At 36.0% G+C, this 19,836-nt stretch overlaps 1 long non-coding RNA gene across 1 annotated transcript; it reads right to left on the bottom strand.

Annotated features, from left to right (window-relative positions):
- Window positions 1–1,871: 1,871 nt before the first annotated feature.
- On the bottom strand, window positions 1,872–14,665 carry LOC117018901 (uncharacterized). The gene is made up of 5 exons (XR_004422357.1): window positions 14,432–14,665; window positions 12,424–12,484; window positions 11,780–11,861; window positions 6,899–6,967; window positions 1,872–2,247 (listed from the first exon to the last, which is right to left on the bottom strand). It is a non-coding gene; the product is annotated as an uncharacterized LOC117018901 (long non-coding RNA).
- Between the last annotated feature and the right edge of the window lie 5,171 nt (window positions 14,666–19,836).

Below are 19,836 nucleotides of genomic sequence, written 5' to 3'. Positions count from 1 at the left end.
TTTTCAAAATTAACCCCCTACATGGGTAAAATGGCTTCTAAGTGAAAGCAAAATCTCCATTTCATAAATTAAAGTTTTGCCTTCTTTATGAAGCCTAAAAATTATCTAAAGACAAAGTTTGAGGGGGAATTTTCCATCCCAACTAGAAGGGGTACAACTCAAGAGCGCCTCCCTAGTGTTCAGTTCCATTAAAGCATAAATTAATGCGACTAGTTTTTACTCAAGAATCTCAATTTTCCTTTATACTGTCCCAAAAATTCTTTAACCCATTATATAATTTTGCAAACTTGACCCCTGAAAAAAAAACTCGTAACCACAATGTATTTACTTCCCACACTGATTCAGGCAAAACAAAGTTCTTAAATTCAAGAATATGGAAGTACCATGGTCACCTTTAAGTAACAAATCCAAGAAACTCCACCTCCAAAAACAACGCAAATATCCCAACCCTTCCCTTGTACTTCAAATTCTAAGTATGTACCCATCTCAACAATGGTTAAGTTAGTAACAACTGGTCATCTCTGACAGCAAGTTATCAAAGTAATGTCATAGGGCAAATTCTCCTAAATATCAAAACCGTTAAGATCCATGGAAACAAAATTATTACTAATGCCAGAAACAAATTATTCAACACTTTTTCTCTCAGCAAGCACCCAAGAAAACAGTCACACATCCAAAAAAGAATCAAATAAACTTCCTTGACTCAACATTATAATCTGCCAGAACAATGTCGTTTCCACACAGATGATATCCATTTTAGATGTATACCCAACAAATGCAGCAAGTTGCATCTAAATGTAAACTTCATAATCAAAACCCACTTTTAATTCCGTACTTTCTATAAACGATAATTTTGTACCAAAATCAAAATCCAAAATTCCACTTTGATTTATACAGACCAACCACCTCAAATCAAGAGAACACAGACTGCACATGTATTTGATCGTGGATGTGTGTGCGCTATGGTAACTGACATTAACCACATAGTATGGTTAACTATTTCTCACCAAAAAAAATTAATAATCAAGCAGAACTATTCCTTGTTCTCTGTAAATGGGAAAGTTTCATCAACACTTCATTTGGTCTAGTAAATTAAAGCCTACCACACCTTTATAATAGTCACTAAAACTGTTAGTAGTCGATTATCAATAAATAAAATGCCAGTATTCACCTGGAAATCAACTATAAGCAATCTGTGACATGATGTCATTCATTTATTCTAAATTCCTAAATGTACAGAATAAGAAAATTACAGGATAATAATCCTATTTCATATTTATACAAAGTACATTATAGACAATAATGCCAAGAAAATTTTAAGTCCTTTATGAATACCCTAAGGACACTTCCCTAATAAATCCAACACTTCTTCCCCTAATATTAGCTAAGACAATAATAGGAGGCATCAGTTTAAATGTTCGATGAATATTCTATTGCAAAACATTTTATTTCAAATATTAAGAAGCATAGGTAAAGAAGACCTTTTCATCAACACAAAATGACTCAGAACAATACTGTATCACTTATCCTGAATTTTTAAGGAAAGGCATTTTGTTTTAAAAGTTCATTTAAATCACATGGCAAGTTAAAGATTCTATTATGACCCACTGGTTATTTTTCAAGATGTTTGAAGAAAACACAAAACAGCATTTTAACCAAATGACCATATCTTAAAGCACAGATTTCAACAACTTTGAAAAGAGAAACTCTTAACCAAGTAAAGCATTTTCCAACACACCATTTCCATTTTACCAGCTTTATTCAGTACACTTTACTGCTGGGCAAAAAAATAAAGGTCAAAGAGTTATTTAAGGTGATAACCGAACATTTAATTTAATAAGACTCCAGCTCAAAAAAATAAAGCCCAAACTGAGAAATTTTAAAGTGTTAGAAATTTTATTAAAGTTAACATTCCACAAGGTCATACTCATACAAATCAGACTGAAAAAAATTCCAGGCATACAAACTATCATCTTTGTTTATGTGCCATCTTTCTTCTCCAAATGTCAAAAATGGATTTGTTTTAATGATACAAGTCTTTAGAAAGTCAAATCCACTGTCCATTTGTGTTGGGTAAGAAACCTATTGTCTTCATTTCATGAAATCCATGTTAAAAGAACCCTGTCTTGGTTGTTTATTATCACAGCACTCTTGTATTAATCCATTTTCCTCTATTTCCCATAGTGGGCTGCCATCTTGATTTCTCAGTGGGGTGGTCCATTTGATACTCTTCAAGCTGACTGGGTGCTTGATGAAAACATTAAAAGAAAAAAATGCTGTTGGAATACCAATAATCTTATTCCTTCAAACAGAGAACATCCACCCACCTTGAAGATACTCTTACCATACACAAAGTTTTAATTTTGTAACAGCTTTAAACTATGAAACTATCTTCAAGTTGTATGCACTGCACACACAACTTCCCAATGAGAGAAAAAAAAGACTGCACACGAGTTAACAAAGTTCTTCTACAGTCAGATACATATGTACCCATAAAAAAAGTGGCAGTAAAGACATAAATTTTTCAGTTAAATGTAATATTGTTACACTGTCTATGTGAGAAGTAAAAACAAAAATTCAAATTCAAAAATCCTGGAAAGCTACTTTACAGCAACACTGGATTTTAAATCTCAATGCAGAAAACTTTCCAAGCTTCTTCAAATAAAGCTAAATTATGTAAAAGAATCTTAAAGGATAAAAAAACCAAAGCAGTGGATCATAGCATAGTTTTCCAGTCCAACAGATATTAGTTAATTTTGCTTAGATAACACAAACAGACAATACAAATGCCACCATCTTTAGCTACATATCTAAGAAAGGAGGAACCATGTAGCCACTAGAGAAAAAAATGATAAAAAATGCAGCATATCAGCCTGGCTTGGTATTTTTTATAAAATGCTATCAGATTTCAAATACAAATAAAATACTCCCACTGCCTGAATATCAAATGTTCCTCATAGAAAAACAAATCCATTACTGAAATAATTTGAATTAAATGGGTAAGTGGGAAGCCAGAGATTTTACCATTAAATAAATGATCCTGATTCATCAGATCAACATAATTGTAAAAGTAAGTTTTTAGCCTTGGTCTTCTCTATAAATTTTGCAGCTCTGAAATTAAATTCATAGAGATACAGTCTGGGTAGCTGACTACGAGGTTATTTAATCTAAGGACATTTTTGCCTATTAGGTAGTTAATACCTGTCTCTTAAACTAGGCTTGTTGTCTACTATACACAATTAAAAATTCTACTTAATAAACTATTTGGTTAACCATGAGACACTACTAAAAAAGTACTGAAAATGAGTATCATAACATTAGCAATAAACACAAGCTATTTCTCCTTAATATATTTTGCAGATTTTCTCTCCAGCCTAAAAGAACTAAAAATTCATTCGTTCGAGCATCAGTAAAATATCAACTTGAATTGTTCATTCTTTAAAATTAAAGGACATAAACTTCTATATGGAATTATAAAAATAGTATCAAATTCCTCTTGCAAAGTAATTATAAACCGATTTCACCCCAATCTCTATTGTTTTGATGCAATATCAAGCTCTAAATAAAGCTGGAGACACAAGTACTATTATGATAAACAATGACACTAATGCATTGATATCAAGTTACATCATTTCAATGGCTATAGGTGCAATTTATTCAATTTAGTACATGAAATGGTAAATCAATGCTCTATATTCTGCAACAGGACAAGATGTAAAATTTATCTAGGACTTACATGAAATTACCTTTTAAAAACTAATTTTTTTGAAGATCTAATTGGCTTTATTAAGTGATTCATGAATCAAACAGCATCCCACCTAGCAACCAGAAGGGCTCTTTCAAAACTCATTTTTAAAAATTCAAAAGAAAACTAATGACATTAAAATCATTTCCAAATTACTTAATAAAATGCAAGTTTGTGTGATAAAAATAGATTATAGATTGGTAATGCTATCACATAGACTGTCATATATTGAAGATGGTAAAAAAAAAAAAAACGAAAAGAAAGCTACAAGAGAAAGCAGACAATTCTATAACGTTAAGTCATGATTAATCTGCACTCCTGTAAAGCCAATCAAGAGCCAAAAATAAGGACACTGTTAATAAGCTAAAGTGCTCAGACAAGCATCAAAACACCTAAAAGAACAGTGAGGGATTTAGCAGTAAGCGATTTATTTTCATGGAATTCCATTTATTTTCATGGAATTCCAAATTCTTACAAAACCTAAAATTGCGAATAAGCAAAATTATGTTAAAAATTAAAAAGAAAACAGGCACGAGTTCTGTGAGGTTGGAAATATTCTTGATAACAAAATCCAGTTCTTCATCTGTAAAATAGAAATAATAACAGTACCTACCTCATTTGGCAGTAGTGAGGCTTAAATGAGTTAGTACATTTATAGCATTCACATTACCTGGCATATAAAGACCTCAATAAATGTTAGCTACTACTCTGATATACCACAATAACCAAAGTACTTGGGGACCAACAAACTAACCTTACTAAATCAAAATACTTTATATTCCAATAGTAATGATACCGCTGAAGATCCATAGGATCACAGAGTCATTTATAGGCAGAACACTTCCTGCTTTAAAAAGAGAATTTCATCTCGCACTAAAATAACATCAGTACAAATATCAAAGCCCTACTACTCCATGTCTCTCCAGTAACCTGGGAATTACTACAGACATACTGAAGAAATGATGGTTTGATCTAGAAGTCCATCATAAAATAGACCCAGATCTTTCCTGTATTTCACACAAAAGCTAAGCTTCAAGCTCATACTATGAAAAGTTAGGACACTTCTACTCCGATGTTCACTAGTTTATATCTTCTTAAGGAAAATTGTTCTACGATAACAAGTGCCACAAGCAAAGGTAAAGCCTACTATGGTCAGAAGGTAGGAAGTTAATTAAGAACATAAAATTGAGCAAGGTCTTCTCTTTAAATTCTAATTCAGTAAATTTGTTACAAAAACCCCAGGACATTGTAAAATAACACAAACTGTTAGTTGAAATGCCAAGCAATTCATTTCGGGATTGGATTTAAGAGGTGCTCTCCTAAAAGAACCTCCTTACCTCTACTTCCCAGCAAACCCCCAATTTCTAATAGCAACAAAAATGTGGGGGACAGGAAGAAATATAAGGAAAAAGCAATTAATGATTCTTAATTTTAAAAATAGGTGGCTCTAATAATGCTGCAATTTATTAAATCAATGTAATTTATATTATTTTAAAACTGGAATACTATATTACAAAACCAAAGGGACAGTGAATATAAAATTACAATCCAGAACAGAAACTGATCCTACCCATCATGTAATTAAGACTCTTGGTGCTTGAGACTTAATTTCAATCTTCAATCTGGTCTTTAATTTGAAAACATTTAATAGTGAGTTCACATATTGCGTCTAATTACCCACAATAATCATATTGAATCCTCGATAGGATTATTATTAACAAGGCTGGGTCTAATAAGTAGGCATAAAAACTAACTACAGAATGACTTAAGAAAGACCAGGCAGCTGTTGATCAATTATGGTAACTCAAGTAAAAATCATCTCATTTAAGATTTTACAATCAAATCAAATCTTCCCCACTGTCTCTATTAGTTTAAAACTTCACTACATCTGCATGTTAAGAGATTGAAAATTGTAGCTCCTTGCCAGTTTTAATTTTTAGTTAAGTCGAAATATTAGCTTTCAGGCATATCTAAAAATATTTAAAGCATTCTTACATCGTAATAATGATTTTCACATTTCTATTAGGCCCAAAACACTAGTTGATGAATAAATGTTTAATAGAAACTATATACAGTATGTCAACAAGTTATTTATTGAGCACCCATTATATGCCAGGCAATTAGTCTCTTTAAAACATATTAAGATGAGGTCCATACTTGTGCTGTGTTAGGACAGTTTACATCTCTGCCCTCACCATGCCCCATCAAAAAGCAAAGAACTTTACTATTTTCCAAGTCCTAGTAGTCATTTAGACAACAGAAGTCAAAGTAGTAATTAAAAGCAAAAATGATCTAGAATCTAGATTCCCAAATGTGATTCAAAACTAATTATGCTTAAGCAACAGCTAGCAATATAATCATCTTAGCTAAAAAATTCTGTCAATAATAGATCCTTTTGAGAATTCATCCAAACCAATTCCTTTATACAGCCTTACCACTAACTGCTTTCCCACTGTTTCTCAGGTTGTGAGTTAGAAAAACTATTCCATAGTAATTTTAACTAGGTATGCTAGTATCAAAGAATTACGCCAGTATCAGAACTTTTTGTAGAGCTTTCAATTTTAAGGAAAATTCAGAATTAATTTATTAGAATTACTACATTGAAATCCATTAAAAAGTATGACCAAAAGAGAACCGACCCAGAGGCTTCTGAGTGGTACATAGATAAAGTTGGTAATAGAGATTAATCTAGGACAAAAGTAGGCAACCTTTCCTTATATATTGGACAAGACAGTAAATATTTTAGGGTTTGTGATCATTCACTACAACTATTCTCAACTCTGTAGCTGCAGTGGGAAAACAGACACAGACAATGTGTGCATGAAAGAACATAGCAGTGTTCCAATAAAACTTTATTTACAAGAATGGGGCTAGTTTACCAACACCCAGATCTACGGTGGTGTTAGAGGCGTGTTCAAATATGGGTATCTCTGCATTGCATTTTTGCCCTAGTTTATGTGAAGTAAATAATAATATTGGAGTAAATAAGCAAAATTTGAATAAACTTCACACATGTTGGTTTTATATTTTTGTACTGCTTTGTAATTCACTAAACCCTTTTATATGTTCAGAATTATGACTCAGTTACTCAAAATTTCCAGTCATATTTAAAATTAACAAACAGATAAAACAGGTAAATTGAATAAAACTTACTAAATGCTTCCACCAACATCTATTACGTTGTACAGGCCCTTTAGAGATTCAGTCTCAGGATTCACATTTCTGCAGAAAACAAAAAGAATATAATTTTATGCAGAGACAAAACCGAAAATAGATTAAAATGCCACCTTTTATTCAGAAACATCTTATAAGGATCACTCACCAAAAGACCAAGACACAGTATTTATGAACAATGTAGTCCAAGATAAAATGTTCTAATCCAGACGATCTTAAATTTGGCTGTACAGGAGTCTCACATGTACAATAAATTAATATATAAAAACACGTATACATCTACCAATCTCAATCCCCAAGAACTCCAACAGAAAAGGTAAATAACTGGGCTCCCTAGGTGGATCTAATGGGCAGCAAGGTTTGAGAACTAGTTGGTCAGCAGCCAATATCACTCGTTAACAGTACAGAATTCTTTTATCTTCTTGTCTTTCCCCTAATGTTCTTTTAAGACTTCTAAAGGAAAACTTCCATTATCTACCTTCAAGGCCATGTTTCTCACTTTTAACATTATCATGTTATTTCACATTATCCTGTACTTTAATCAACACTATTATAAGATCAAATGTTAGAAAGGAACCCTTAGGCACAATTTCAAACTATTTCTATTAATTGTACCGACCTACTCAACTCAAATACTAACTAACCCTTTCTAAAATATGTACTTGATAACAAAAACATCATATCCATACTTTTCACTAGACTGAAATATCTCAAACTCAACATGGAAGATTTGTCCCCGTATCTTAAATACCATCTGCATACAGGTATATACCTTTTTTAGTCAGTCCTGCTCCAAAGTATGATTATAATTACACAATAATATGTTGGGCTACCAAAAACCTGTTTAGAAGTTCTATATAAAGTATAGCAATCTAAGAATTTTCAGAAAGCAAAAGAAGTTTAGGATTTAAGTTGAAACTAAACTACCCAAATGCTTTTCCATGACTAAGGTTTCAAATTATAAAGCAAGTTCCTGATTTTCTTACCAAATCTAAATCCCTGTAGTCATCCTGACTACTCATAATGAAGAAGTAGAGCAAACATCTGCTTCAAAATTATCTCTAACCAAGTTGACAAAGCAATTAACAAAGAAACATTATTTTTTAGCTTCCAAATTTAATATGACCTTCTAAGGAAGAGAGGATTTTCTGAACAAAGAAATCGTAAATCAAAGAAGTAAAATAAACTAATATAACCCCTAACAGAAGGGTGGAATGGATTTAAGAAATATTGGTCAAAGAAATGTCTGAGAGAAATCTCTTTCACTTGGTCTGATAATGTGCTTATTTAAAACAGCTACCTACCAGTACAAGTATTTACCTCCAGGTTCTCCCTTCACCAAAAAATAGAAAAGGACTTGGAACTCACTTTGTGCGATCACAAAAATTACTGATGCCGATATCATCTACTATACCACCTCCGTCCCCCAAATTGACAAAGTAGTACTCTGCCTCCCTTTGCAGGAAGCGCAAGCCAAGTTCAGCTTAAGCAGATTAAAAGTTGATTTTGTTCATATTCCTACTTATCTTGAATATTTTTCAGTATTATAGATTCTCATTCAATATAAAATTATGGGTATAATATAATCATTTTGATCACTATTCCTTTTATAAGAGGTAAAGACAGTTTTAGTCGAGGCATTATCATTATTAGCCCATTTGTGCTTTTCTTAGAACATTTGATTGTCACCTTTTAAAGTCCTTAAAAACAATTTTTAACATTTAAATTACGAATAAAATCTGAGAGCACTCTGAAATAAATGTTAAGAAATCTTCCACAAAAACAAGTTATGATAAAATCTTTAGAAAACTTTGCCACAAGACAACTCACAAACCATTCAAGTTACGTAAAATACCTCGCATGATCTAAGTTAAAATGACTATGATTACTGTGTAGTATACATTAAGGGTATAATTGGTTTGGGAAATATTACATTTCAAATAAATGGTTTAGTTCCAAAAGCAATGATTCAGTTTTTCAAAACACAAAACTAGCTTAGCTTTGCACAATGTTTAAATCAAAACTATCAAATTGTTATAGGAAAAATGCTACTTCAAGATACATTAAAAAAAAGTTTTTATTCATAAAGTATACAGTGCCCTTAAATTTAAATCGTAATGGCTAATTACATTCAGAAATAACAGCCAATTTGAAAATTAAAACTTAATGTATTAAGCCACTCAATCTGTAAAGGGAAAATAGCTGGTAAAATGAGGCTATTTACCTTTGAAGTACAGAGATTTCTTAAAGAAAATTAAATAGATTATGTCAGGCAAGTAAACTATAAATCCTCATTTATAATCCCAATGGTCAGCTGCAAATGTTTCATTAAATACACTGAACTTTAGATATATTTAATTGAATAATTATTTTTAAAAATCCAAACAATGACTTTATTGCAGGATTCTAAATCTTAATTGTTTAAAGACAATTTCACACCTTAACTGCTTTTTAAGATCCACTTTCCAATATGTCTGTCTTTATACTATTTAGTAATATTTTGGAATGCTTCAAATTAATCAAGTTGGGTACATTATTGCCCAGGTATCATGTTATTCAAATAGTTTCACCTCTGAAATAATATACATGATTTGCAACGCAAAAATTATTCTTTAGTTTAAGAGAATTAGACACTCCTTACTATACTATTATTTTTATCACAGAATTTAAGAGCTAAGAAGTGTCTTAAGAGATTGAACCCCAAGTACTTTATTCAAACTAGGAGACTAAGATATACAGTAAATAAAATGTCAAGATTACAGGGCTAATTTATATTGGAAGCTTGGTCTCCTGATTGCTGAGTCTCAGTTTTATTTTCCACTCTATGAAACACCTCTACTTCTCACTAATTTGGAAGACAGAGCTCTCCTCAAATAACCAAGAAACTAAATAAGAGTAAACTAAACTTGACAAAAAAATTATATTCAAAATTCCGTATTTCGCATAATCTAGCTTCTAAGTGTCATGTCATGGTTCATGAAAACCTTGTGATTAACTGTAAGCATGGCTTCTTTCATTTCTGTGAAACTTGAGGTAATTTTTTAAAACAGTTATTACCACAGAAAATGCAACCCAACCCAATCACCAACTTGATCGGGTGAAGTTTTTTTTTATGATTCAAGAATTAGTGCAGAATGCTAAATTAAAAACTAGTATTTAAGCATTTATCACTTGGATTGTCTAAGCAGAAAACAGTAGTAAACTAAATAAATCCCTTTTCTCATGAAATATAGTAGTTTAAGATAACATCTACATTTATATTTGCCTTCATGTGTCCATTATTTTTGTCTATCAAAAACATTGCCTATTATATAAGGTTGGCTCAAGTACCAAATATCAAACAAAACACTGAATGTAAGCATCATCATGGAAGTTGAAGTATATGAGACCTTTTTAAAATATGATCTATTATTGTCCTTTATCCAGTTGGTGATAAAAATTGTATTACATGAGATTGGGGATCAATTTAGAAGTTACTATATGATTTAGATTTTTCTATAATTATTGATACTGGAGTAAAAAAAGATAAAAATGTTCATTTAACATTTTTAACCTTCAACCCGTTCATTTTCTATCTTATGGGTCAAATTACACCATTGGTAGGCCATTATAAATTTATTGCCAACTTAAACTTATGTAAATTACGCCTCACATACATTTGTGTCTTAAGAGGCCTAATTCTCAATTTTTGTAAGTGCTCAACCACACCTCAATGACAATCTAATATCTAATCTTTTAACGTAAGTGGCATTTGTGTTAAGTAAACGTGGGATTAAAAAATGTTTTGAATTTTTTGTGTGTATTATACCTTTAAAACAGTAAAGGTCTAATGTTCCGTTTTCTTTTGCACACTTTAATAAACTCAAATTTGATTAAATTGCAAAAGAGCTGGAAAGGAAAAATTAAGCTACAGGCAATAAAAATATTACCCTTATCATCTATTTCAATCAATAGAATAAGCAAACACCAACAGATAAAAGAGTTCCTACATAAATTTCTGACAAAGGTAAACTTACCCTTAATTCATGGCTATCTATCTATTCTTAAAATCTCCCAAGATATCTGTTATCACATTATGTATTTCCTCTGGTAAATCCCTTAGTAATACCGGCTTGACATTAATTCCCGCATTCAGTGTTAACTTATGAATAAGGAATACTTTCTAAAAATTATTAGCGGACGTAATTTTTTCCATTCACATATCTAGTTTTAAGATGTAAAAGTGCTGCATGCATATTGAAAATACTTCCTTTTATGACTTAAAAATAATTACTTAGGTACGGAGGTCTCTTTAGATGCATTATTCTAGTTTCCTGTAAGATAACTCATTTTTGTATGTTTGAAAACAAATTCATCGAAATGGGTAAAATGAATATTTAAAATGCATTAAGTAGTAACCAGAATGTGAAAGTGTCTATTTAGTTTCTGAAATATAGTGGGTTTTTATTTTAAATATACTTCTTTTAAGAATCATAAGATCAGCTAATGCAAAAATTCTAGGCCATTTTTAAAACATGATCAGCAACATCAAAAAAATGCATTAAAAACGTACATTTCAGATTGTAAAGACATACAATTCTGATGACTCAACTACTGGCTTAAGCATAATCCTGAAGACCATTTTATTGGAAAGTTTTGAATGTCATATGGCTCCAACAGAAATTACATGTATCAACTGTTTTAATATTAATACAAAAATGCTTTGATGTAAGGAAATGGAATTTGATGGGCTTTTTCTCATCCCAATTTCAAGATAAGCACTCAAGAATTTTAACGTCATTAACAAACTTCAGTCATTTTTCCCTACTCTAATGGTGGTAGCTTTTACATTTCAGATGATGGATAAAAACATTTACTTACTTGCTACATAAAATACAGACTTTCGTAACGATTTCCTTTATTCTCAAGGATAAAACTCCAGTCTGTCTTCAAAATGGCGTATCTTTTGGGGGGAAAAAAACAATATTCTAAACAATTTATTGATGCAACAACCAATAGCCAGCAGGGATGAGTTTTAAAACTTTTTACATGAAAGAAACAAAAACTACAATCTATGCTCACAAAACCTGATTTTAAAAATCCTCTTCCCTGAAATTAGTAGGAATAATAAAACTAGCTCAAATTTACCAAAAAATTTATTTCTTTAAAAATTTAAAAGATTCAAATTCTTTGCACAGCATATTGGAGAGCTAAAAAGAAAAACTGTATCTTTGATTCATGGTTTTCCTCAAAATATAATCAGTCTTTTCTCGTTCCCCAAATTAAACAAAGGCGTAAAGGACCTTCATTATTTTAAACTATTCAAAAGGCATGTTAAGTTACAATGGCAATGCACATATACTTTTCATTCAAATGAACAGGTTTAAAGGCTTTGTAAAATTATTTCAGAGATTTATTCAGATTCATAACCACTACTTACTGGAAATGTAAATTATCAAAGAACTAAAACAGAACCTAATAAGCTAATTTTTATGTCAAAGTAATAAAAATTTACCCAGTCTTACCTCAAATAAGAGCTGTTCAGTACCATCATCAACCAAATTTAATTTTAATCTTGTCAGTTACCTTTAAAAAAAAAAGGAAAAGTATATCAATGTTTTGATTTTTAAACGTTTCTTGGCCTAAGTTTCAGTGTAATGAAAAAATGAGAAAATAGTCCACAGACACAATCTATGGATAAATTTAAGAGACGGTTCATCCACACACTACCTATACATTTAAGGTTGCAGTTATTTCTTATCTTAATATCTATCAGTCTTTGTTTTCTTCATCTTTTGGTTGCATGGACAAAAATTTGAGATTAAGGCATTGAAATTAAAAAATACAGAAGAGTTACATCTTTGGTCAGATTTAAGATTATGACCTTGTTTTTAGTTTTTCTTCTATTCATTCCAAATACACAAAAACAAAGGAAAAGTTTAACATTTTTAAAGGCTGAAATCTTAGTCTTTCCCTTACCATCTAGAAATACCTTTTAAAATTATGAGCAATTGAAAATTAACTCTTCCAGGAGAAATTAGTGAAGTTAAAATGGCCACTGGTTACTTTAAATTTTTAAACAAGTTATTTGATCTCACCAAGTGGGATATTAGCTTTGTCTTTTAAGCAAGTCTAAAACATGTCATATCTATGACCTTTATTCAATTTCAAACCAGGGTCTTGAACATTTTCAGTCTCTCCCTTCCCCCATTGCTCATGTAAGAAGATCTTATGAGGTCAAACTGCCAGCAATTATTTTGCATTTCACTATTCAAAAAGGATCCTGAAAAACCAATTCAGAATATTCATTTAAAACCACATTTACCGTTCAAAAATTTCAAAAATGCTTATTTGAAAAACCAAAATTGGTACTCAAACAACAGACTCTGTAAAATGAAGATATGCGCAACTAATATAAAATGTAGTCCTATACGAATGCTATTCGGAAAATAAAACAATTTTACTGACAGAATACCCTCAGAAATATGGTCGATTACATCACTATTTTTGATTTTGCAAACACTAGGTAAATTTCCCCAACATTACTTTTACATAAATCTGAACCTTTACGACACAAGAGCTACCGCAGAATGAAGACAAATATATTCTAAAATACACAAAGGTTTTTTTTTGCATTTGTGGTTTGTTCTTCAAACCATTAAACCTAAATTCCCTCTCAATTTTTCAAATTCACAGACTATACAACGTACTCGGCAAATTTTTCGGAAACCAATATATATTGTTAAAATACTATTCTCTTTTAAGCATATCTAGATTTTCATGCATGCAACAAATATGGCTCCTCTTCTTCGCCCATTACGAGAGCAATCCTACTTTAATATTTACACTACGAGAAAGTAACTTCACAAAGAGATTTGGTGTCAGAATATCCCTTTGTAAAAGTTCTGTCGACCATGGCTTGTGATAATATAGATTAGTTTTAAAAATAACAAAATGATAAACTTTTAAAAGTCTAGGAACTGACCCAAGTACGTTCTAACGTTCAGGTGTGATAAGTTAGATAACGGCTCCTTACGACCCTCTAAAAAGTACCAAACATATATTTAATCATTATTCAAACATCAGAATGTCAAATAACCTTGGCAAAATAAACTATATTAATCACACGTCATCGTCTAGCACCGTAATTAAAATCTATTTCCATTAAACAGCCTCCACGTTATAGTAAACTTGTCTTCGTAATTTTTGAAATACCAGAAGCGCTCCTCCAACTTGCATTTTTAAAAGACAACCTTAACGTCATAAAGGTTTTAATAAGCAGCAAGTACCTTCTCAATGTAACACTGCAGCCCTTTTCAAAATCGGCTTTGAAAGAGTTAAGAGCCAACACCCAAAAGGAAAAAAAAAACCAAGTTTTATTTTTCTTTAAACGTAACCAAGGTTCCATTGTTCTTTTAAATTCGACCATCAAGATGAGTTCCCACCTTACCGGAAAGAGGTTAAAAAGCTCCCCCGTCGGAGAACCTGAAGGCGATTTTTTTTTTTTTTACCCTAAATATCAAAATAACTCACCAGGACGGATAATAGCTCTCCTCTTGCGGTCCCCTTCGGGCTCCCGCCTGCAGTCACCCGCCGCCGCCCCTTTCCCGGCGGGGCCGGTCCTGGCAGTGAGGCCGCCCCCCCGCCCACCGCAAGGTCTGCAGCGAGGCCCCCAGCGACCCCCGACCCTGGGCCCCGCGGCGCCGAGGCGCTTCCCGCCTGGGGACCCAGCCTGCGACGCCGGTGGGTTGTTGGGAGAGCCGGCCAGCGAGGCCCGGCCCGCCGCCCCTCCTGCTCGCGCGTTCAAGGACATTTTGCTTTTCCTCCCAAGGACAAAGGACAATAAAAGGGGCCGGGGAGCCACTCACCGGGTACAAGCGCGGCTGCCGGCACCTCGAGGTCGCCCGCATCCAATGCCCGCGCCGGGCCTCCGCCGGCGCCTGGTCGAGCAGCCGGGGCCCCGGGGAGCCTCCGCAGCCGCTGCCGCAGCGGCGCTTTCAGCGTCGTGGGCCCGGCCACTCCGGGGGCCTCTGCCGCGGGACCCGACCCCGGCGCGCGGTCATTCTCGCCCCAGCCGCGGCCGCTTCGTCCCCGCGGACCTGCGGGCCGCCCGGGCACAAGTCCCCGCCGACCGACGGGTCCCGCGGCCGCGGCGGAACGCCTGACAGCTCGGCGTGCTGCTGCCTCTCCGGCCATCTTGTGCCGTGTGTGTGTGGTGTCTCTCTCCCGTCTCCTCTCTCGGCTTTACTCCTCCTCCTCCCCCCGCCCCACACACCACACAACATGGCCTCTTCGCTGCAGCGGCGGCTGCGGCGCCGGCAGCAGCTCCGCGGCGCTCCTGCCCGCTCCCCTCCTCCACCCTCCCGCCTCCCGCCCGCAGCCCAGGTCCCAGCGCGCACGCGCGCTGCCGCCCGCCCACCGCGGCTATTGGCTCCGCAAGCTTCCTGCCACGCCTTCCCAGAAGCGGCCCCACGCATGGTCGTTGGTGTCTCCCTCCCTTCTAACAACAGCTAGTTCGATACTATTGGTTAGTTCTGACCCTACCCCTTTAGCTGCCTCCGCGCCGATTGGCTGGACTTAGTGTCACTTACTTCACCCAGGTGTTTCTGGTTTTCTGGAGGGGCACCGGCCAGGGATTGGCTGGTGATGAAACCTTTGGGTTTGAAGCTGAGCAGTTTCTTTGCGCCCCGCAGTGCGGACCCCTCTGGGCTGACTGGGGGGTTGCTAGCGCGGGCTATCCTGGCCAGAATTATTATTACAATGCCCTGGAAATAAGGGTTTCGACTCTGGAAAAACCTTCGAGTTCCGATTTTTGTATTCTTGAAAAAAAAAGGGGGCGGGGGGAGAAAATGACTGACAGGATGACGAGCAAGCAAGACGCAGGTTCATAGTCCTTGGGCAAGCAGCCATATCTTTTCAGTCATAGGACTCAAGATTTTTCTTTTAAACAACCAGGCCTTCCCTCAGAGTCACAGAGTCAGAGCCAGTGGTGTTACAATCAGTGCATGCCTCAGCCCAATATCTGACTTGAGATGCCTTTTATTTAAGGGTTTAAGCTTCCTGGTGCCTATTTATGTGAGACAGCCTGTTTCTCCAGTGTCCTGAGTCCTTAATGAATCATAATCTCATAATCCTGGTTGGACCAGATTTCACCTTTTAGGGCAGTACTTGTTAAATGGGTAGTTTGAGCAATCACAATCTACCTGTCGTCCAACCTCCCAGAGAATCAGGCAAAACAAAGTTTATTTTCTTTAAGCAAATCTTTTTTCATTACTTCCTACTTTGATCTGGAAGCCTCTCTAGGCAGATCACAGGAATAACTGAAAACCTAAACTTACCTGTAATGAAAGGGAAAAGAAAAAGAGGTGGCTCTCTCCCACTGCCAGCATTTTAGAAATCCTGCTCCTTTTGGCAAGGGACCTGGAAAAAAGGAAAGGAACCCTAGATGCTCTTAGTTTTAACGGATATTTGGAGGGGAAGGGTCTTAGGGCTAGGTGAGCAGCTTCTGAAGTTCTCTTGAGACCCAGCCCCTGGGTTAGACTCAAAGAATGTTAACTAATACTAGGGCCTAGGAACTAGTTCTGTCACCTTCTTTTAAAAATGATACAGCTGTTCGTTAACTTGCCTCAATAGGGCATCAACTACTTAGGGCAGAGCTAGGACTTGAACCCAAATCTCCCAAGTTACAGATCCTGGGTTCCTTCTATGTAACCAGGCCACCCTCCTAGCAATACAATTTGAGTTCTACATGAGCACACAAAAAGAATGCTTCTTTAACTGAAATTAAACTTGCTCCATTTAATTTCCAAGAGACATTCCCTTACACAGTCTAGCTTTGAACATGGCGACCCGCAAGGAGGTTGTTTTCTCTGAACAGCCCCACCCTTTCCCCTCATTCCTCCTGATTCTTCCTGGTGTGTGCTTGCTGTGCTATTCTTCACTCCTCTTTTCCCCGCCTACCAATAACTGAAATCCATCTATGATTCTGCTTTTCCAGATTCATCACCAAGTACTTCTGTGCCAGCACAACACAGGCCTTTATTAAAAGTAGTAATGTCGGAGCAGCATTGAGTTAGCTATGCGCCAGGCATTGTTCTAAGCCCTCATTGTAGAGTAACTCAGTTCATTGCACAACAACCCTAGGAGAGACTATTATTATCTCTGTGTATTATCTCTGTTAGGAAACCGATGCACAAGGAGTATAACTTGCCCAGGTTCATACTGCGAAGTATTAGAACCAGGATTGAGCCCAGGTCGTCAGGCTCCAGACCCATCCCCTTCTACCTTTCCCAGTTTCTTTTTGAAGACTGCCTCCTGATCCAAATAGGTTCAGTTGGATCTTCTGTTGTGTGGAGCTGCCTGATTTGCTGGCTCCTTCCTCCCCTACTTCATTGAAGGCTTCCACTTTCAGAATTGGGGCCTCCCTCCAATGGGAAATGTTAGATTCATTCTAACTTAATTCCCAGGCCTGGGCCCCATCCCATTATTGTCAGTCTCCTGGCATGCCACCTGGGAACATCTAGCTCAATTGTTTTGTTCCTGCTTTGATTGTGGACCCCCACAATCAAAGTTCAACTGTGGAGTGATGCCCTTATAAACATACACCTTGGATGACTCACATAAAACAGCTTTCTTCTCCCAAGCTTACATCCCACACAATGCCCTCTTCAGAGAAGGACCTTATCAGCCACAGCGAAACTTGTGATAGCCATGATTTCTTTTGCTCTATCTATACCATACCTTTAGCCATTCCTTTAAAGCTGGATCAGCTTTGTCCTAAATTAAAAGCACCTGACACCTGGCAGACCACATCCTACCCCATCTACGGTTCCTTTTCATGCTAAGTGATCTGTCAGTGAACCCAGAGGAGATCCCTCCTTCCCATGGTCCTGCTGGCTCCTATTACTGATGTTTCTTTAAGCTTTGGCTCAATTGGAGGAAAGGCCTTTGCGTGTGCTCTGAGTATTTCTGGTCCTATTTAACTGTGTCCAAAAGAAAACCTGGATGGGCAGAGACTATTTCTGGAAGGATACAGGATCTGTTTACACTGGTCTCCTCCAAAAAGACTTCAGAGAGGGGTGGAAAATAGGGCTGGAAAGAGCACTTTCCACCCTATACCCCTCTGTGACTTTTGAATTTTGAACTATGTGAACGTATTACTTTTTTTTTATGAAAGAAAGGAAAGAAAAAATTAAACTCAAATATCTGCTGAGATGAAAGCTGACACTATTAAGAGAGGAAGGTAATATTTTCTTTTTAATCGTCTGTGTCAGCTGCATTTGTCACAATAAACACTTTTAACTTTTTTTTCTTAACAAAATAAATAACACATAACACTAATAAAGGTCAGTACGTCCAGGGATGTAACGGGCACCTGAAATGTCCATGGCTGATGATAAGGATTCCTGACACATGGAATGGGGGACAGCTTCCCTTCCCAATGTAACAGGGTCTCCCACACTGCAGAACAGGGCTTCCCACAGTGCTCCCTACTTCCCTAGAGCTCCCCAGGTCTGTTTCCTCTTTTCTGTCCTCCTCTTCTCAGGCAGCAATTAAAGAGGCAGAGACGCCTGCGGGTTCTGCTTTCTTCTCCCTGTTTCCCGTCCCCTGTGTCCATCTTTGCCTGGGTTGTCTCCCTTAGATGGTCAACCCAGCTCATTAGGCAGTCTTTCTTTTTCCCAGGGTACTTTGCACACAGAGTTGAAGCTCATTTGATACTCAAAATCTCCATGCACAGTTACCTAGCTTCTTCCATGTACCAGGTACTGTTTTAGAAACGAGATGCTGCGTGGCCTGGGGTACCTGTTCTCATGGGGTTTGCATTCTAATGAAGCAGAAGTCCACAAATAAGAAAATACCAGGTATTGATAAGTGTTATGATGGTGGGAGCCAAATTTCAGTTGAGTGGTCAAGGAGGTGACATTCAAGTTGAAGCAGGAGGGAAACAAAGGAGACAAGTATGTGTATATTTGCACGCGAGTGCTACAGAAGATGGCAGATGGTATGCAGGCAACTAATGTTGCTCCATCCCAAAACTGCACTAAACATAGATTTCTTTTCTTTCTTTCTTTTTTTGAAGTCATCAACTCAGGAGGAAATGTTAACTTAAATCCTTATGTCATTTAAAATTTGATTTTCTTAGAGTACTGATGAATAATCATTTTTGCATTATCCATGCCTTTGAGATCTAATGAAATTTTTAGGCATCTCAGAAAAATTCACATCCCACCTTCACAGTTTTCATATACTGTGTTTCCCCAAAAATAAAACCTAGCCAGACAATCAGCACTAATGTGTCTTTTGGAGCAAAAATTAATATAAGACCTGGTATTATACCATATTATATTATATTATACCAGGTCTTAAGGTAAAATAAGACCAGGTCTTATATTAATTTTTGCTCCAAAAGATGCATTAGAGCTGATTGTCCAGCTTGGTCTTATTTTCGGGGAAACACGGTAGTTTTGGAGGTTCACAGACCACCTGCAACCCGTTCAAGCAATTCAAGGTAAGAGTGCATCTTTTCTCATGTTTGGCCTTAGCATCTGAACTCAGATTTCCATCTTGAAGCTAGACTGTTTTCCACGAGCACACCTTTCATTAGAAATGCTCTTTCCCTTTTACTCGAGAAATTCTAATTTTATTAAATTTCAAAAGAAGTGTAAGGGAATATGTGCTTCACAACCAAGATGGAGTATGAGGAACCAGATTTAAACGTTCACCAGGAACAAATGAAAACATACCAAATACAAGAAACAAAGGTTTGTAAGACATTAGACATCAGGCAACAAAGGACCATGATTTTTGAGTGCCGGAAACAAATGAAGTTTGAGTACTGAAAACAAACTACCATTGCCCCAGCTTACTTCCAGTTTTCAGTTGGGTGGAGCCTGGGTGGGGTAACTCAGACGGAGTCCAGCAACTTCCCTGAATTGAGA

This window comes from Rhinolophus ferrumequinum, chromosome 28 (genome assembly GCF_004115265.2).
Source record: "Rhinolophus ferrumequinum isolate MPI-CBG mRhiFer1 chromosome 28, mRhiFer1_v1.p, whole genome shotgun sequence".
In the NCBI taxonomy this organism is placed as follows: domain Eukaryota; kingdom Metazoa; phylum Chordata; class Mammalia; order Chiroptera; family Rhinolophidae; genus Rhinolophus; species Rhinolophus ferrumequinum.
Note: the sequence above shows the minus strand (reverse complement) of the source record. Positions and strands in the feature narration are given on the sequence as shown.